The sequence below is a fragment of the Triticum urartu genome, chromosome 2, assembly GCF_003073215.2.
Source record: "Triticum urartu cultivar G1812 chromosome 2, Tu2.1, whole genome shotgun sequence".
Classification (NCBI taxonomy): domain Eukaryota; kingdom Viridiplantae; phylum Streptophyta; class Magnoliopsida; order Poales; family Poaceae; genus Triticum; species Triticum urartu.
The window spans coordinates 637,923,828-637,940,769 of NC_053023.1; positions in this window are offsets into that span (position 1 = coordinate 637,923,828).

Genomic DNA, 16,942 nt, shown 5'->3' on the forward strand with positions numbered 1-16,942 from the left:
AGAAAGATTCTTCTTCTAGTAGTAACAATGATCAGGTTAAATCCAATATTGTTGCTTCTAGTAGTTTTCTTGATTCCACTAATGATTCTCTTAGCCAAGTTACACTTGAGCAAGAAAATAGCTTATTAAAGGCATTATATAGAAAGGTGTTTACAAGAGCCTTGCCGGAAGTAAGCAATTTGAGGAAATTGTACGCAAGCAAGGAAGACACCGGAAGAATCAAGGTGTTGGTTTTGAACAAAAGTTCAATGCCAATGGAGTTGAGTGGGAAGAAGATAAATACCCCAAGATGAAGTTTGTTCCTCAACAAGAGAAGTATGATCCTACTTCTTTCAAGGGGACACAAGCTCAAGATGATCTTCCACCATAAGACCACAAGTAAAAAGGCAAGGACAAACTTCAAGAGGAGATTGATGCATTTGAAGAAGCTCACAACCCCTTGGTCAAGTGGGTTCCCAAGACTACATCAAGTTCTACTTCATCAAGTATGACTACAACTCCAAGGATTCCCATCAAGTTGATGTGGATCCCGAAGAAGAAGAAGTAGAGAGTTCTTGAGGGTGACTCGGCCAACGTACTTCACTCATATCATTTTGGCGAGAACAAGTGCAAACAACTTCCACATCTTGCACTAGTTCAAGGAGTCACAAACCCTCTTGTTGGTAAGACAAGGGACAAGGTAACCTAATGCTTTCATGGATATCATCCTGTGTGAACTACAAACTATGTCTATGGATATCCTTGTTTGTTCCTTGTGGGACTAACCCATGTAGGTATTGAAAGCGCAACTCACTCCAATGGATTGCTCCGAATGATATACATCAACTTCGAGCATCCACATCTTCAACATCTGCATGAAGTCATCTTTGAGAAAACCCAAGGCTAGTTTATCCCTCTTAGGGGAGATATCACGTCTATGGGAGCTTTACTCTAAGATTTGAGCTAAAGCAACTCTAATGGTGTGAACACAACAATGCTTTATGTAAAAGTGGTAACCCCACTTGTGCTTAAACGATGAGTATGACCTACAATCAAATGTTCTCATTTGACTCCTTAGTCAATATACTCATATATATATATGACCTAGTCATCGCAAAATTGCTTGATAGATGCTAGAGTGTTTGTGCATGCTTTGTGACATATTTCATTTCCATTTTATTGTGTGAGCATGTTGGTTGCATATTTTACTCATTCGAGGACATCCATTTGTTGCTTTGACTGTTTGGCTCTTCTTCTTTTGCCAAATGGATGGACAGGAATGCCTAAGAACTTCCTCTAGCTATATATGCTTTTCTTGTCTCAAACTCTATTCATGCTACATCACAAAGTTTGATCAAGTCAGATTCGAACACTCTATGTGAGGAGCACTTGGAGTCCCCGATTCATCGTAGAATTAAACTTCCAAAACCTCTCTGTGCATTTCGGTCTGACCGATTCATCCTATTCGGTCTGACCGAGTTCACTGAGTTGATCTAGGTTTTCAATATCGGTGCAACCGATTAGAACTTTTCGGTCATACCGAGTTTTAGTAACCGCTTGCGATTCTGCATCTCGGTGCCACCTAGTTGTTCCACTCGGTCACACCGACAAGGTCAGGATATATATACCGACGGGTCGAATTCTGGAAATTTCTCCAAAACCCTTCATCCTGCACGTGTCCTGCTCTGCCGTCTCGGGTCTCCGGATCGTCCTCTCATTGCCAGCGACCTCCCACCGCTGGTCTCCATCGCCGTCAACAGAATTCAACCCCGCCGTTGCCACCGTAGTGAACTCACCGCCGAACTAGGGTATGAGTTTGAAACTTTGTGCTATTCCTTACTCCAATTCTTAGCACAAAGCAAATGCCATGTTCTTTACCACGTATGAGATCTTCATGTCCAAAAAAAACTTCCTTTAGTTTAGATTTGATTCAAAAATTTAGGGTTAGGTTTCCGCCGAGTTGTGGTTATCGGTCTCACAGATTTGGCCCAGGCCATTGCACTTGCACTTTTCGGTCCGACCGAAAGTTGCAAATCGGTGTGACCGAGTTCAACTCTCTGTGAAACCCTAGCAATCTCGGAGTCACCGAACTATGTCTCGGTCTGACCAATTTCACTAGTTTAGACTCCAAAAGTTGCTTCGGTGTCACCGAGTTTAACAAATCGGTAGCTCTGAAATGCTTTCTGTGGAAAACTAAAACTAAGTTTTTGACTCATTTGTTTTGCAAAAACTCTGCACTTTGTGATGCTCATCCACTCTATCTCATCTATAACTATTCACAGGGTCAGCAGTCAGTTTGCTTTGTTAGAATGTCATATCAGAGTGATAACCAAAACAAGTCAGAAGAGCAGATGAACCTGAGTGAGGGCACTAGTCCCTCTAGCAGCTATGATGATGGTAGCAGGAGTACCCCAAGCAACTTGCCCAAAGCAGCTACAAGGACAAGGAAGAGGAGAAACTCGTACTCAGAAGATGAGGATTATGTTGCAACTGAGGAAGAGGTCAGCTCCAAGAAGAAGGTGCTGAAGAAGGAATATGCTGATGCTGCTGCAACAAAGCCTGGTATGCACAAGAAGGCCCCTACAAAGAGGGTGCCAACCTTAAAAGCCAGGGCCTCAATTATTGAAACTTCCAAGTCAAGTGTTGAAGAGGCTGCTGGAGAGGGTAAGAAAAGGAAAGAAAGGGTCAAGAAAACTATGGCCAAAGTCATTGCAAGATTCTCTATGATGGAAGATCCAGAAGAAGAAGAAGAAGAAGAAGAAGAAGAGGATGCTGCACCAGAATCAAGGTCTCAAAAGATGATGGGAGATGCCATCAAGTCCAGGGCTGCCCCTTCTAAGCCCAAGACAGATCCCAAAGCTTCTGCTCCAGCTCCAAACACTGCACCCAAGAGGAAAACAAGAAATATTTCTTCTACTGAGAAGAACAAGGCCCTAGTGCCTGAGATTGATGAAGAAGATGTTGAAGCCCAACTGCTCAGGAAGCTCAAACCCAAGATTCAAGATCATGATGATAGTCATCCAGTGGCAGAAGACATGAACATCAAGAAGGATGTAGGTCTCAGACTTTGGAGATAAACTGATCCATATGCTGTAAGGAGAACGACTGTTGTGGACTACAGGTTCCATACCAAAGAGCAGCAAGACTTCTATGAGACCATCTTGCTTGACAAGAAGCCAATTGTTTGTGATATGAAGTGGGCAGACTGGGAATGCATTGATGAGAATGAAGATCACTTCCCATGAGTGCATGAAAGTTTCAGATCTTGTGGAGTAGATGACTTTGTGGGTAAGAAACTCACTAAGTGGAATGACGAGCTTATTATGCAATTCTACTCCACAGCACACTTCTATCCTAATGGTAGAATTGTTTGGATGTCTGAGGTTACAAGGTACCAATCAACAGTTGCTGAGTGGGCAAAATTGATCAATGCCTCTGAAGAGCATGAGGATGACTTGGATGTCTATGCCAAGAAGAAGAAAGACCACAACTCAATGGCCAACATATACAAGGAGATTCCTGACAAAGCTTTGGAAACTCATAGGCTAGGCTCTGTTCATTATCTGTTATCTGGTTTGGCCACAATCAACACCATCTTGAGGCACACCTTTTTGCCCAAAATTTGGAGATCACGAGATGATCAGAGGCCATTCCATCAAATTGCTGTAATTTTTTGATATGCCCCAGAAATTCAAAGTCATCAGCCTGATTGTGGAAACAATCAAGAGGACAGTTGCAGTTCAGAAGAGATATTGTGGGTATGCTCCACATATTCAGATGCTCATCAACTCCCAGATGGTCACAGGCACCTACTTGTTAGATAATGAGCATCTACCCTTGAGACCGGATTTTGAGGAAAACACTATTGTCATGACTGAAGAAGATCCTACATCTGCACAGGCTCAAGAGAAGAGAGAGAAAGCCAAAGTTGAGAAAGCTACAAAGATGCTAAGTGCTGAAGAGGCATCTCAAGTGTTTCTCAAGACCAAACAAGATCAACTTGGATATTTGATTCAAGCCACCTTGAGGACTGAGAAGGGCTTGGCCACCCTGACTCAGAACCAAGACAGCCTGGAGAGGATCATTGAGACTAAGTTCTATGATCTTGATTTAAAAGTGACAGAGATGAAGACAGCAGTTGAGCAGCTCTAGGAAGAAGTTGAGGAGAGGAAAGGGCAGGCTACCATGGGTGCCTTTCAGAGAGTGCCAAGAGGGCAGAGATCTGCTGCAGTGCCAGTGACTGACACTCGAGCTACTACATTAGCACATGCAGCCACAGCATCAGTACCACCTCCAGTTGCCACTCCACCAGCTCCAACAACTTCCACAGATGCATTCATCCTTGGAGTCCTCTCAATGCCTCCTCCCGAAGATCAAGCCTAGAGAGACGCATAACACTATTCATTTTCAAACTTTATGGTAACTTTGATCACGCAAGATCTATCTAGGAGATTCATAGCAACAAGAGGGGGAGAGTGTGTCCACATACCCTCGTAGACCGAAAGTGGAAGCGTTAGATTAATGCGGTTGATGTAGTCGAACGTCTTCGCGATCCAACCGATCAGGTACCGAACGTACGGCACCTCTGAGTTTAGCACACGTGCAACTCGATGGCGTCCCTCGAACTCTTGATCCAGCAAAGTGTCGAGGGAGAGCTTTGTTAGCACGACAATGCTATAATGGTGATGGTGATGTGATTCATGCAGGGCTTCGCCTAAGCACTACGATGATATGACCAGCGGAGTAAACTTTGGAGGGGGGCACCGCACATGGCTAAGAGAACAATTGATGTGCTTTGGGGTGCCCCCTGCCCCTGTATATAAAGGAGGAGAGGGAGGAGGCTGGCCACAAGGGGGTGCGCCATGGGGGGGAACCGACTAGAACTCCTAATCCTAGTCACGCCCCCTTTCCTTTCTTTCGGAGGGGGAAAGGGAAGGAGAGGGAGAGGGGGAGGAAAGGGGGGTCGTGCCCCCTCCCCTTGTCCAATTCAGACAGCCCATGGGGGGCGCACACCACCCTTAGCGGGCTCCCCTCTCTCACCCCTATGGCCCATGTGGACCCATTACTTTCCTGAGGGAGTTCTGGTAACCTCCCGGTACTCCGAAAAATACCTGAAACATTCCGGAACCATTCCGGTGTCCGAATACCATCGTCTAATATATCAATCTTTACCTCTTGACCATTTCGAGACTCCTCGTCATGTCCGTGATCACATCTGGGACTCCAAACAAACTTCGGTCACCAAAACACATAACTCAAAATACAAACCATCATCGAACGTTAAGCGTGCGGACCCTACGGGTTCGAGAACTATGTAGACATGACCAAGACACATCTCCGATCAATAACCAATAGCGGAACCTGGATGCTCATATTGGTTCCTACATATTCTACGAAGATCTTTATCGGTCAAACCGCAATGACAACATAAGTTATTCCCTTTGTCATCGGTATGTTACTTGCCCGAGATTCGATCGTCGGTATCTTCATACCTAGTTCAATCTCGTTACCGACAAGTCTCTTTACTCGTTCTGTAGTGCATCATCCTGCAACTAACTCATTAGTCACATTGCTTGCAAGGCTTAACATGATGTGTATTACCGAGAGGGCCCAGAGATACCTCTTCGACACTCGGAGTGACAAATCCTAATCTTGAGCTATGCCAACCCAACAAACACCTTCGGAGACACTTCTAGAGCATCTTTATAATCACCCTGTTATGTTGTGATGTTTGATAGCAGACAAGTTGTTCCTCCGGTATTCGGGGGTTGCATAATCTCATAGTCAAAGGAATATGTATAAGTCATGAAGGAAAAATAGTAATAAAACTTAACGATCATTATGATAAGCTAACGGATCGGTCTTGCCCATCACGTGATTCTCCTAATTATGTGATCTCGTTCATCAAATGACAACAAATGTCTATGGTCAGGAAACTTAACCATCTTTGATTAACGAGCTAGTCAAGTAGAGGCATACTAGGGACACTATGTTTTGTCTATGTATTCACACATGTATCAAGTTTCTGGTTAATACAATTCTAGCATGAATAATAAACATTTATCATGATATAAGGAAATATAAATAACACATTTATTATTGCCTCTATGGCATATTTCCTTCACCACCATCCCTTGGCACTTGAAAACTTGTCATTCCATTGCTTGGAGCCTCGTCTCCATGCTTCCGATCTTGTGCGACCCCTCAACATCACAGATGTGCAACACCCCCTCACGCAACTCAATGGCTTGAGGGTGTCGCAACACCTCCGCAAGGTAGGGGTTGATGACCTTCTTGAAAAACTTGTCCTTAGGGGCGCTTGGGGACGTCATGGTGATCTTGATCTGTCAGAAAAATAGCTCGAAACAAAAATAGGAGATATTGTTGTGGTACGGTGGTCAAAACCATTGGGAGATTATATAATGATTTTTTACCGACCAAAAGAAGTATTGTGCAAGAAAACGGAGTCTGGAAGGCACATGAGGTGGCCACAAGGACGGGGTGCGCCCAGGGGGTAGGGAGCACCCTCCATCCTTGTGGTGTCCTCGTGTCTCTTTCAGACTACTTTTATTTTCCTAATTTTTGAAATATTCCTAAATGGAGAAAAATTATCATTGGAAACGTTTTGGAGTCTATTTACTTACCGTACCACATACCTATTCCTTTTCGGAGTCTGAAATGTTCTGGAAAGTGTCCCTTATGTACTCCTCTGGTGTTATGGTATTAATTATATTGGTCTCGACATTTATGGGAGTACCTGAGATATAATGTTTGATTCTTTGACCATTTACCACCTTCGGATTTGTGCCTTTGGCATTGTTGATTTTATGGCACCAAAACAATAGACCTCCTCAATAATGTAGGGGCCTTCCCATTTAGAGAGAGGCTTTCCTACAAAAAATCTTAAACGGGAGATGTATAGCAAGACATGATCACATACATTAAACTTACGCTTTTGTATCCTTTTGTCATGCCATCTTTTAACTTTTTCTTTAAACAACTTGGCATTCTCATAGGCTTGGGTTCTCCACTCATCAAGCAAGCTAATATCAAATAACATCTTCTCACCGGCAAGTTTGAAATCATAATTGAGCTATTTAATAACCCAATATGCCTTATGTTCTATCTCAGGAGGTAAGTGACATGCTTTTCCATAAACCATTTTATACGGAGACATACACATAGGATTCTTATAAGCAGTTCTATAAGCCCATAATGCATCATCAAGTTTCTTAGACCAATTCTTCCTAGATCTATTAACAGACTTTTGCAAAATTAATTTAATCTCTCTATTGCGCAATTCTACTTGACCGATAGACTGAGGATGATATGGAGATGCAATTCTATGATTAACATCATACTTAGCAAGCATTTTACGGAAAGCACCATGAATAAAATGTGAACCACCATCGGTCATTAAATATCTAGGGACTCCAAACCTCGGAAAAATAACTTCCTTTAGCATCTTAATAGAAGTGTTATGATTAGCACTACTAGTTAGAATAGCTTCTACCCACTTAGTAACATAATCAACAGCAACTAAAATATGTGTATACCCATTAGAGGAAGGAAAAGGTCCCATATAATCAAAGCCCCAAACATCAAATGGTTCAATAACAATTGAATAATTCATAGGCATTTCCTGACGTCTACTAATATTACGAATTCTTTGACATTCATCACAAGACAAGACAAACTTACGAGCATCCTTAAAGAGAGTGGGCCATAGAAACCAGATTGCAATACCATATGTGCAGTTCTATCTCCAGCGCGGTGACCTCCATAAGACTTGGAGTGGCACTTGCGTAGGATCTGTTCCCGTTCATGCTCAGGTACACAACGTCTAATAACACCATCTACTCCTTTATAAGGCGTGGATCATCCCAAAAGTAATGTCTTAAATCATAGAAAAACTTTTTCTTTTGCTCGTATGTGAAACTAGGTGGTATAAATTTGGCAACAATATAATTAGTGTAATCAGCATACCATGGAGTATTATGAGAGGCATTTATGACATTTAATTGTTCATCAGAAGCTATCATCAATAGGTAGTGGGTCATGAAGAACATTCTCTAACCTAGACAAGTTGTCTGCAACGGGGTTCTCAGCTCCCTTTCTATCAATAATATGCAAATCAAATTCTTGCAGCAAGAGAACCCATCTAATGAGTCTAGGCTTAGCATCTTTCTTTTTCATAAGATATTTAATAGCAGCATGATCAGTGTGAACAGTTACTTTGGAATCAACAATATAAGGTCTCAACTTGTCACAAACAAATACAACTGCTAAAATTTCCTTTTCAGTGGTAGCATAATTTCTCTGGGCACTATCTAGAGTTTTACTACCATACTGGATAACATTTAATTTCTTATCAACTCTTTCTCCTAGAACATCACCAACAACATAATCACTAGAATCACACATAATTTCAAAGGGTAAGTTCGAATCAGGTGGTTGAACAATAGGTGCAGAAATTAAGGCTTTCTTAAGTATTTCAAATGCTTCTACGCAATCATCATCAAAAACGAAAGGAACATCTTTTTGTAAGAGATTAGTGAGAGGCTTAGAAATTTTAGAGAAGTCTTTAATAAACCTCCTATAGAAACAAGCATGACCAAGGAAACTTCTTATACCTTTGATATCTTTAGGACATGTCATCTTTTCAATAACATCTACTTTAGCTTTATCAACTTCAATACCTCTTTCAGAAATTTTATGCCCCAAGACAATACCTTCATTAACCATAAAGTGGCACTTCTCCCAATTCAAGACAAGATTAGTTTCTTCACATCTCTACAAAACTCGGTCAAGTTAGCTTAAGCAATCATCAAAAGAAGTTCCGTAAATGGAGAAATCATCCATGAAAACCTCAACAATCTTTTCACAAAAATCAGAGAATATAGCGGTCATACATCTTTGAAAGGTAGTAGGTGCATTGCATAAACCAAAAGGCATACATCTATAAGCAAAGGTACCGAAACGGCAAGTGAAAGTGGTTTTCTCTTGATCACCTTTTGACACAGGTATTTGCGAGAACCCAGACTAACCATCTAGAAAGAAGAAATGTGTATGCTTGGATAATATTTCTAGCATTTGATCAATAAAAGGTAGAGGGTAATGATCTTTTCTAGTAGCTTTATTTAATTTGTTAAAATCAATTACCATTCTATAACCTACAACAATTCTTTGAGGAATCAATTCATTCTTATCATTAGGAACAACAGTAATACCTCCCTTCTTAGGGACACAATGAACAGGACTTACCCATGGACTATCAGCAATAGGATAAATTATACATGCCTCTAGAAACTGTAGTATTTCATTTCTTACCACTTATTTGATTTTAGGATATAACCGTCGTTGGTGATCAACAATGGTTTAGCATTTTTCTCCAATTTAATTTTGTGCTGATATAGAGTGGGACTAATGCTCTTAAGATCATCGAGAGTATATCCAATAGCGGCATGGTGCTTCTTCAGAGTTTTCAATAATTTCCTTTCTTCATGCTCTGAAAGGTTAGCACTAATAATAATAGGATATATCTTCTTTTCATGAAGATAAGCATATTCCAGAGTATCTGGTAATTGTTTAATCTCAAACACGGGATCACGATCCCCAAGGATTTCAATAGGCAAATTGTGTTTCAAAATAGGTCCTTGATTAAAGAATACTTCATCTATTTCCCTTCTTTCATTCATAAACATATCATTTTCATGGTCTAGCTAATATTGTTCTAAAGGATCAGTAGGAGGCACGGCTATAGAAGCAAGACCAATAATTTCATCCTTACTAGGCAATTCTTTATCGTGGGGTTGTCTACGAAATTTAGAGAAATTAAAATCATGAGACATATCCCCTAAACCAACAGTAACAATATCCTTCTCGCAGTCTATCTTAGCATTAACAGTATTCAAGAAAGGTCTACCAAATATAATGGGACAAAAATTATCTTGTGGGGAAGCAAGAATAAGAAAATCAGTAGAATATTTTATCTTCCCACACAAGACTTCAACATCTATAACAATCCCAATTGGTGATATGGTATCTCTATTAGTAAGCTTAATAGTAACATCAATATCTTCTATCTTAGCAGGTGCAATATCATTCATAATTTCTTTATATAAGGTATAAGGAATTGCACTCACACTAACACCCACATCACATAACCCATGATAACAATGGTCCCCAATCTTAACAGAAACAACAGGCATGCCAACAACAGGTCTATGTTTCACTTTCATATCGGGTTTAGCAATACTAGCAGCTTCATCACAAAAATAAATAACATGTCCATCAATATTATCAACCAAGAGATCTTTAACCATAGCAATACTAGGTTCAACTTTAATTTGCTCAGAGGGTGTAGGTGTTTTAGTATAACTCTTAACTACAGTTGAAGCTTTAGCATGATCCTTTATTCTAACAGGAAAAGGTGGTTTCTCAATATAACCAGTAGGAACAATAGGATCAACATTATAAGTAATAGTTTCTTCTTCAACTCTAGTATGTTCTACTACTTTAACTTCAATGGGAGGGTGATATTTAAACCACTTCTCCTTATGGAGATCAACATGAGTAGCAAAATATTCACAGAAAGAAGGTACTATCTCAGAGTCAAGTCCATATTTAGTGCTAAAATCATGAAAATCATCGGTATCCATAAAATAATTAACACAATCATACTTAAGGTTTATACCTGACTCCTTACCTACATCGAGTTCCCAATATTCAAAGTTTCGTTTAATTCTTTCCAATAAATCCTATTTGAATTCAATATCCTTCTTCATATAGGAACCAGTACAAGAAGTATCGAGCATGGATCGATCATTATGAGAAAGTCGAGCATAAAATTTTTGAATAATAATTTCTCTTGAGAGCTCATGATTGGGGCATGAATATAACATTGACTTAAGCCTCCCCCAAGCTTGAGCGATACTTTCTCCTTCACGAGGCCAAAAATTATATATATAATTCTGATCACGATGAACCAGATGCATAGGATAAAACTTTTGATGAAATTCCAATTTCAATCGGTTGTAGTTCGATGATCCAATATCATCCAATAGCCTATACCATGTCAATGCCTTTCCCTTAAAAGATAAAGGGAAGAACTTCTTCTTGGCAACATCCTCGGGCATACCTGCAAGCTTAAATAATCCACAAACTTCATCCACATATATTAGGTGCATATCAGGATTAGCTAGCAGTTTCTCTATCATACCCGAAGGAATTTCATAAAAAATATTTTCAGTAGGTGCAGTAGGTTGAGGAGAAACTCTTTTCTCTTCCGGTCGATGTGAAGATTCCTCGAACAAGCCCCTCAAAGGATTATTTTCCATAGTAACAAGTGACAGTAAATTTCAGCACACTATATAAATGTTTCCTTACCAAATTCCACTTACCAAAGGCGCTTCACTCCCCAGCAACGGCGCCAGAAAAGAGTCTCGATGACCCACAAGTATAGGGGTCTATCGTAGTGCTTTCAATAAGTAAGAGTGTCTAACCCAACGAGGAGCAGAAGGAAATAACAAGTGGTTTTCAGCAAGGTATTCTCTACAAGCACTGAAATTAGCAGTAACAGATAGTTTTGTGATAAGATAATTCGTAACGGGTCACAAGTAAATAAAGTAACTAAGGTGCAGCAAGGTGGACCAATCCTTTTTCTATCAAAGGACAAGCCTGGACGAACTCTTATATAAAGCAAAGCGCTCCCGAGGACACATGGGAATTGTTGTCAAATTAGTTTTCATCATGCTCATATGATTCGCGTTTGTTACGTTGATAAATTGATATGTAGGTGGACCGGTGCTTGGGTGCTGCCCTTCCTTGGACAAGCCTCCCACTTATGATTAACCCCTCTCGCAAGCATCCGCAACTACGAAAGAAGTATTAAGGTAAACCTAACCATAGCATGAAACATATGGATCCAAATCATCCCCTTATGAAGCAACGTATAAAGTAGGGTTTAAGCTTCTATCACTCTAGCAACCCATCATCTACTTATTACTTCCCAATGCCCTCCCCTAGGCCCAAATAATGGTGAAGTTTCATGTAGTAGACGTTCACATAACACCACTCGAGGAGAGACAACATACATCTCATCAAAATATCGAACGAATACCAAATTCACATGATTACTTATAATAAGACTTCTCCCATGTCCTCGGGAACAAACGTATCTACTCACAAAGCATATTCATAATCATAATCAGAGGAGTATTAATTATCATTAAGGATCTGAAAATATAATCTTCCACCACATAAACCAACTAGCATCAACTACAAGGAGTAATCAACACTACTAGCAACCCACAGGTACCAATCTGATGTTTTGGGACCAAGAACGAATACAAGAGATGAACTAGGGTTTGAAAGGAGATGGTGCTAGTGAAGATGTTGATGGAGATTGACCCCTTCTCGATGAGAGGATCGATGGTGATGATGATGGTGACGATTTTCCCCTCCTGGAGGGATGTTTCCCCAGCAGAACAGCTCCGCCAGAGCCCTATATTGGTTCTGCCCGGGTTCCGCCTCGAGACGGCGGCGCTTCATCCCGAAAGCTTCCTTCTGATTTTTCGAAGTCAAAATACACCATATAGCCAAAGATGGGTACCGGAGGCCTGCCAGGCGGCCCACAAGGTCGGGGGCGTGCCCAAGGGGTAAGGTGCACCCTCCACCCTTGTGGCTGGCTGGTGGCCCCCCTCTGGTTCTTTCTTCGCCCAATGTTTTTTATATATTCCAAAAACATGCTCCGTGAAGTTTCAGGACTTTTGGAGATGGAAAGAATAGGTCTCTAATATTTGCTCCTTTTCCAGTCCAGAATTCTAGCTGCCGGCATTCTCCTTCTTCATGTAAACCTTATAAAATAAGAGAGAAAAGGCATAAGTATTGTGATATAATGTGTAATGACAGCCCAGTATGCAATAAATATCAATATAAAATCATGATGCAAAATGGATGTATCAGTGCTCCCCTCCTCCAAGTCCAACCTCGAGAGCTTCCTATGGTGAGCAATGCATGTTCTTAGAGGCACCCTCACGGCCCTTCAGAGGTGATTGGGGTATTTGCACCGTCTCGCGCATCCAACTGGAGCACCTGGCTACCCAAGGATACTTGCCAGATTCAGATCTGACGGCAATCCGCAAAAGATTGACATCCATCAACGAACAAGTTCATGCAGAGAATTATCCTTTCCCTCAAGGGATGAAAGGGTATGCTTTGTTTCCTTCTTACTACGTGGCTTAGTATTTCCCATCCACCCTTTCCTCCGAGGTTTGATGGAATTTTATGGGTTGCAGCTTCACCATCTCACCCCAAACTCGATCTTACATAGGTCGCCCTATGTGATATGCACCTCAGGTGTGAGGCGCACTTCGGGCTATGGAGGAGATAATTCTGCATAGTGCCATGTTCACCTGCCGAGAAGTTGTATGAGGTCGGGGCAGCCGAAATCTTCAGGATAGATGGGACCGAATACCTATTAGTCACACCCTGGGAGGTTACTGGCATCTAGCCAACCGAGTAATTTTATATAAATGACATCCCCCTCCTTGACCCAGTTCGGCCCAGACTTCCCGCATTCACCTAGGAGCCCCCAAAGAGGCGCTATAGCTGGAGGACGCAGGGGACCGCCCAAGAGTATGGTGCCAAAGTAACCAAACTAGTGGCTCAGGAGAAGCAATTGATGACGACCGGGCTTACTATCATAGACGTAATGGCCGATAAACCGAAGAGTCCAACCACTTCAGCAACGTTCGCACCTGTTGTACACATACAACAGGACCGAAGACTGCTTCTTTGACGCAACAACCTTCGAGACAGCGTTGGACAACATCTACTAAGGGACAGCGGAGGACTTTGCCCGGCAACAATTCTGAGATGGGTTGTCCTACTATAATCCCGCTGGTATAGTAAGTTTTCCCACATTTCCTCGTGTACTCGAGTTGTTTTAATAATCAATCCCTCTGACCGATTCTTTTACTGGTTTCGAACTGAGATGAAGGCATTGGGTGGAGGCTCTAGGCAGTCCGGCGCCCGAGCCGGAAATGCACCGCCGGGTGGAGGACCCCCTCTTTCATGAGGACGAGGACCTCGCCCTTATCTATGAAGCAAGGAAATTTTATATGGACTGCCTTGACGGCTCAAGGGTAGTTGTCGCCCCTGATGCATCGGGGACGAGGCCATCTTCATTGGTAAGACCCCCTTCCTCTAATCTAAAGCGAGCCCCTCGTCCCCAAGCCCCTAGTCGCCTGACTTCTCCTCCAAAGGGACGGCATTCGAAATTCCCAAGTGGATAAATGGCTCCTCGAGGGAGCCCCCCGCAGGAGGCGCAAGAAGCTCGGGAGCAGCTGGCGGTTATAGGGGCAAGTGGAAATGTTCCCTCAATTCTTAGGTAAACTCCGTGCCACAATGTTCAATGGGAACGATAGTTCGGATTTTAACTCTTCTTAATCACTTGCAGGCAGTCTGCTCCTTCTTCAACGCTAACGGGCACGAGGGCCGGGGTGACAACGGGTCCAAGCGGAGAGGCTGAAGTACATCGCACTTCGGGAGCCACTCGTGAAGTCCCTCAGACTGAAGACTCGGAGGCCTTCTCATGCACTAACTCCGAGGTCGAGAGCACCGTAAATCACCATCGGTGGAAGTCCTCTCTCAGGAACCCAACCTTTACCGACCAAGAGTTTAATGCCCTGAGTTCCGTGCACGCGTGCCTCAGAGTGGCTCGCTCTGTTTTCGAGCAATCAGTGGGTGTTATATCGCAGGGCTTGCAAGTACAATTCCGCCCTAGTCCATTTTATCTTGAAGGTTTCTTGTACTTTTTCGTTTGTTTAAAGACAAACAAGACTACCGACAATGGCAGTAGCCCCTAAGGCTTGATATGGGCAGATTGCCCGTAGAGAGGCTTGAATTGAAGTGAAAACCCCATTATTTTGTAGAGTGCTCGGGCAAGAAATAATCAATTATCTGAAGCCCTTTCCCAGACAAAGGGGAAGTTGGAGGATGCCTTGGCCGAGGTGGAGCGGGTGAAGAAGCTCACCTGTGAGGCGCACGATAACTGCTTTGTGTTGCATATAAAAATCTCATTTATTGAGATGATGAGACTTCCTGACAGCATGATCCAATGTAGCAGCGAAAGCCCAGGGTCATCTTGAACGAGATCTCAAGTAGGCCCGCGAGGATTTACTTTATACGGAGTCACAGCGCCTGGCAAGCCAACATGTCGTGACCCAAAGGGTGGATGGCACTAATGCGCTAAGTGCAAAAAATGCCCAACATGCCCAAGAGATTGAGAGCTTAAAAGCTCAACTGGCTGCTGCCGAGGCAAAGAATCGTCAAACAGATGAGACGATCTTTGGTAAGTTCCAATTTCTAAAATCATTCTTGAGTGAGGATTACCCGAGTTGATTAGCAGGCTAACTTTTTCTTGGCAGCTTCTCTGTCCAGTACACCCCTTGTCGCGCGAGGTCCGTTGTCCAAAGACGTGGTGGCTCCTCTATCTGTGGTGCACGAGAGTGGGCGAAAATCAATGAAGGACATCTTCAAGGCTTTATGGCCCGAGGTGGAGCATGTGCCCGAAGACATGTCCATTCTGGGTGAACATTTGAAAAGAGCTCGGTGCCGGATCCAGGCTTGGAAGGTGTCCTCCTTACCAGGAAGGGGCGAGGGAAGCCTGGGCCATGGATAAAACCCGGTATATAGGCGTTGACACGACGTACCTGGCCGAGGTAGGACCGATGGGGCCAGATGGGGAAGAAATACCCACTAATCTTGTTGACGAGAGTGTCATGCCTTCTGCTCGATTTTCATGGAAGGACTGCTCCCTAGACACCTTAATAGATGGGCTAGACCGGGTCTAATTAAATTATGATGTATGACTATATGTATCTAAGTACATTATGTCATTATGCAAAATACACATCTGAACTCTGTCAACCATCCATCGGCTTCTACCTCCTCGGCCAGTGGTCGAGGAGTGTCCCTTACTCCTGGCCGACATAACCAGACCAGGTGCTTCAGGAGATGAGGAAATCTGGCTATATGGTTCGAACAACAAGAGTAAGGCGGAGAGTTATGTTATATTACTTTTTATCGTAAGAAACATCTTCCGAGGAAAATAGATCTTCCAACAGTTCCTTTCCTCGGGTAGTTGTATTAAACACATGAGTTCGAAGACGGGTGACCTCGGGGGTAAAGCCCCTGGTCGGGATTTGAAGGACCCCATCCACTTTATTCCTATATCATGGCCGACCTATTTATATGTTTAATGGTGCTAACTTTCGACTTTGTTCTTCTGAGGTACTGCGTCGGATAACCCGGCAGTAACAATCATAGTGGTGCTCCCTTTCCCCTTAACCGAATGATTGGGAACATAAGGGGAAAACACAGGAGCCAGGCAACCCAGCTTGGCCAAATCTTAAGTCAAATCAATGCATATTTTGGCTTGAAAGACAATGGTATGTAAGAGGTGGAACGATGCATATTTTGAAAAGAACATGCCATATTGATTTTTGCTCTCGAGGTCATTCTAAGGATGTCCCTGAGATGTCTAAAACATAAAAAATAAGGAAAAAGTAAAGTGATGTATATACATAGGTGACTAGTGTTCAAGGTTTCAACCATAGAAACCTCGGAGTAGCGCCGCATTCCAGGGGTTGGGTTCTAGACGCCCGTCCGCTGGATCTCGAATTCAGTTGAAACCTCCAACGAGGACCTGGTCGATGATAAATTGCACGTCCCATCTAGGGGAAAGTTTGTCCTTCTACTTTTCTGTATGAAGCCTCATGACTAGGTCTCCTATGTTGAAGTCCTTTGCGCGGACCTCCCTACTATGATAGTGTCGGGCCTGCTACTGGTAAATGGCAGATCATGCCCGAGTGACATTGAGCTCCTATTTTAGAGCATCCAAGGCATCCTGTCGATCTAGCTCATCCTCCCGCTCTTCATACATGCGTACCTGTTGGTG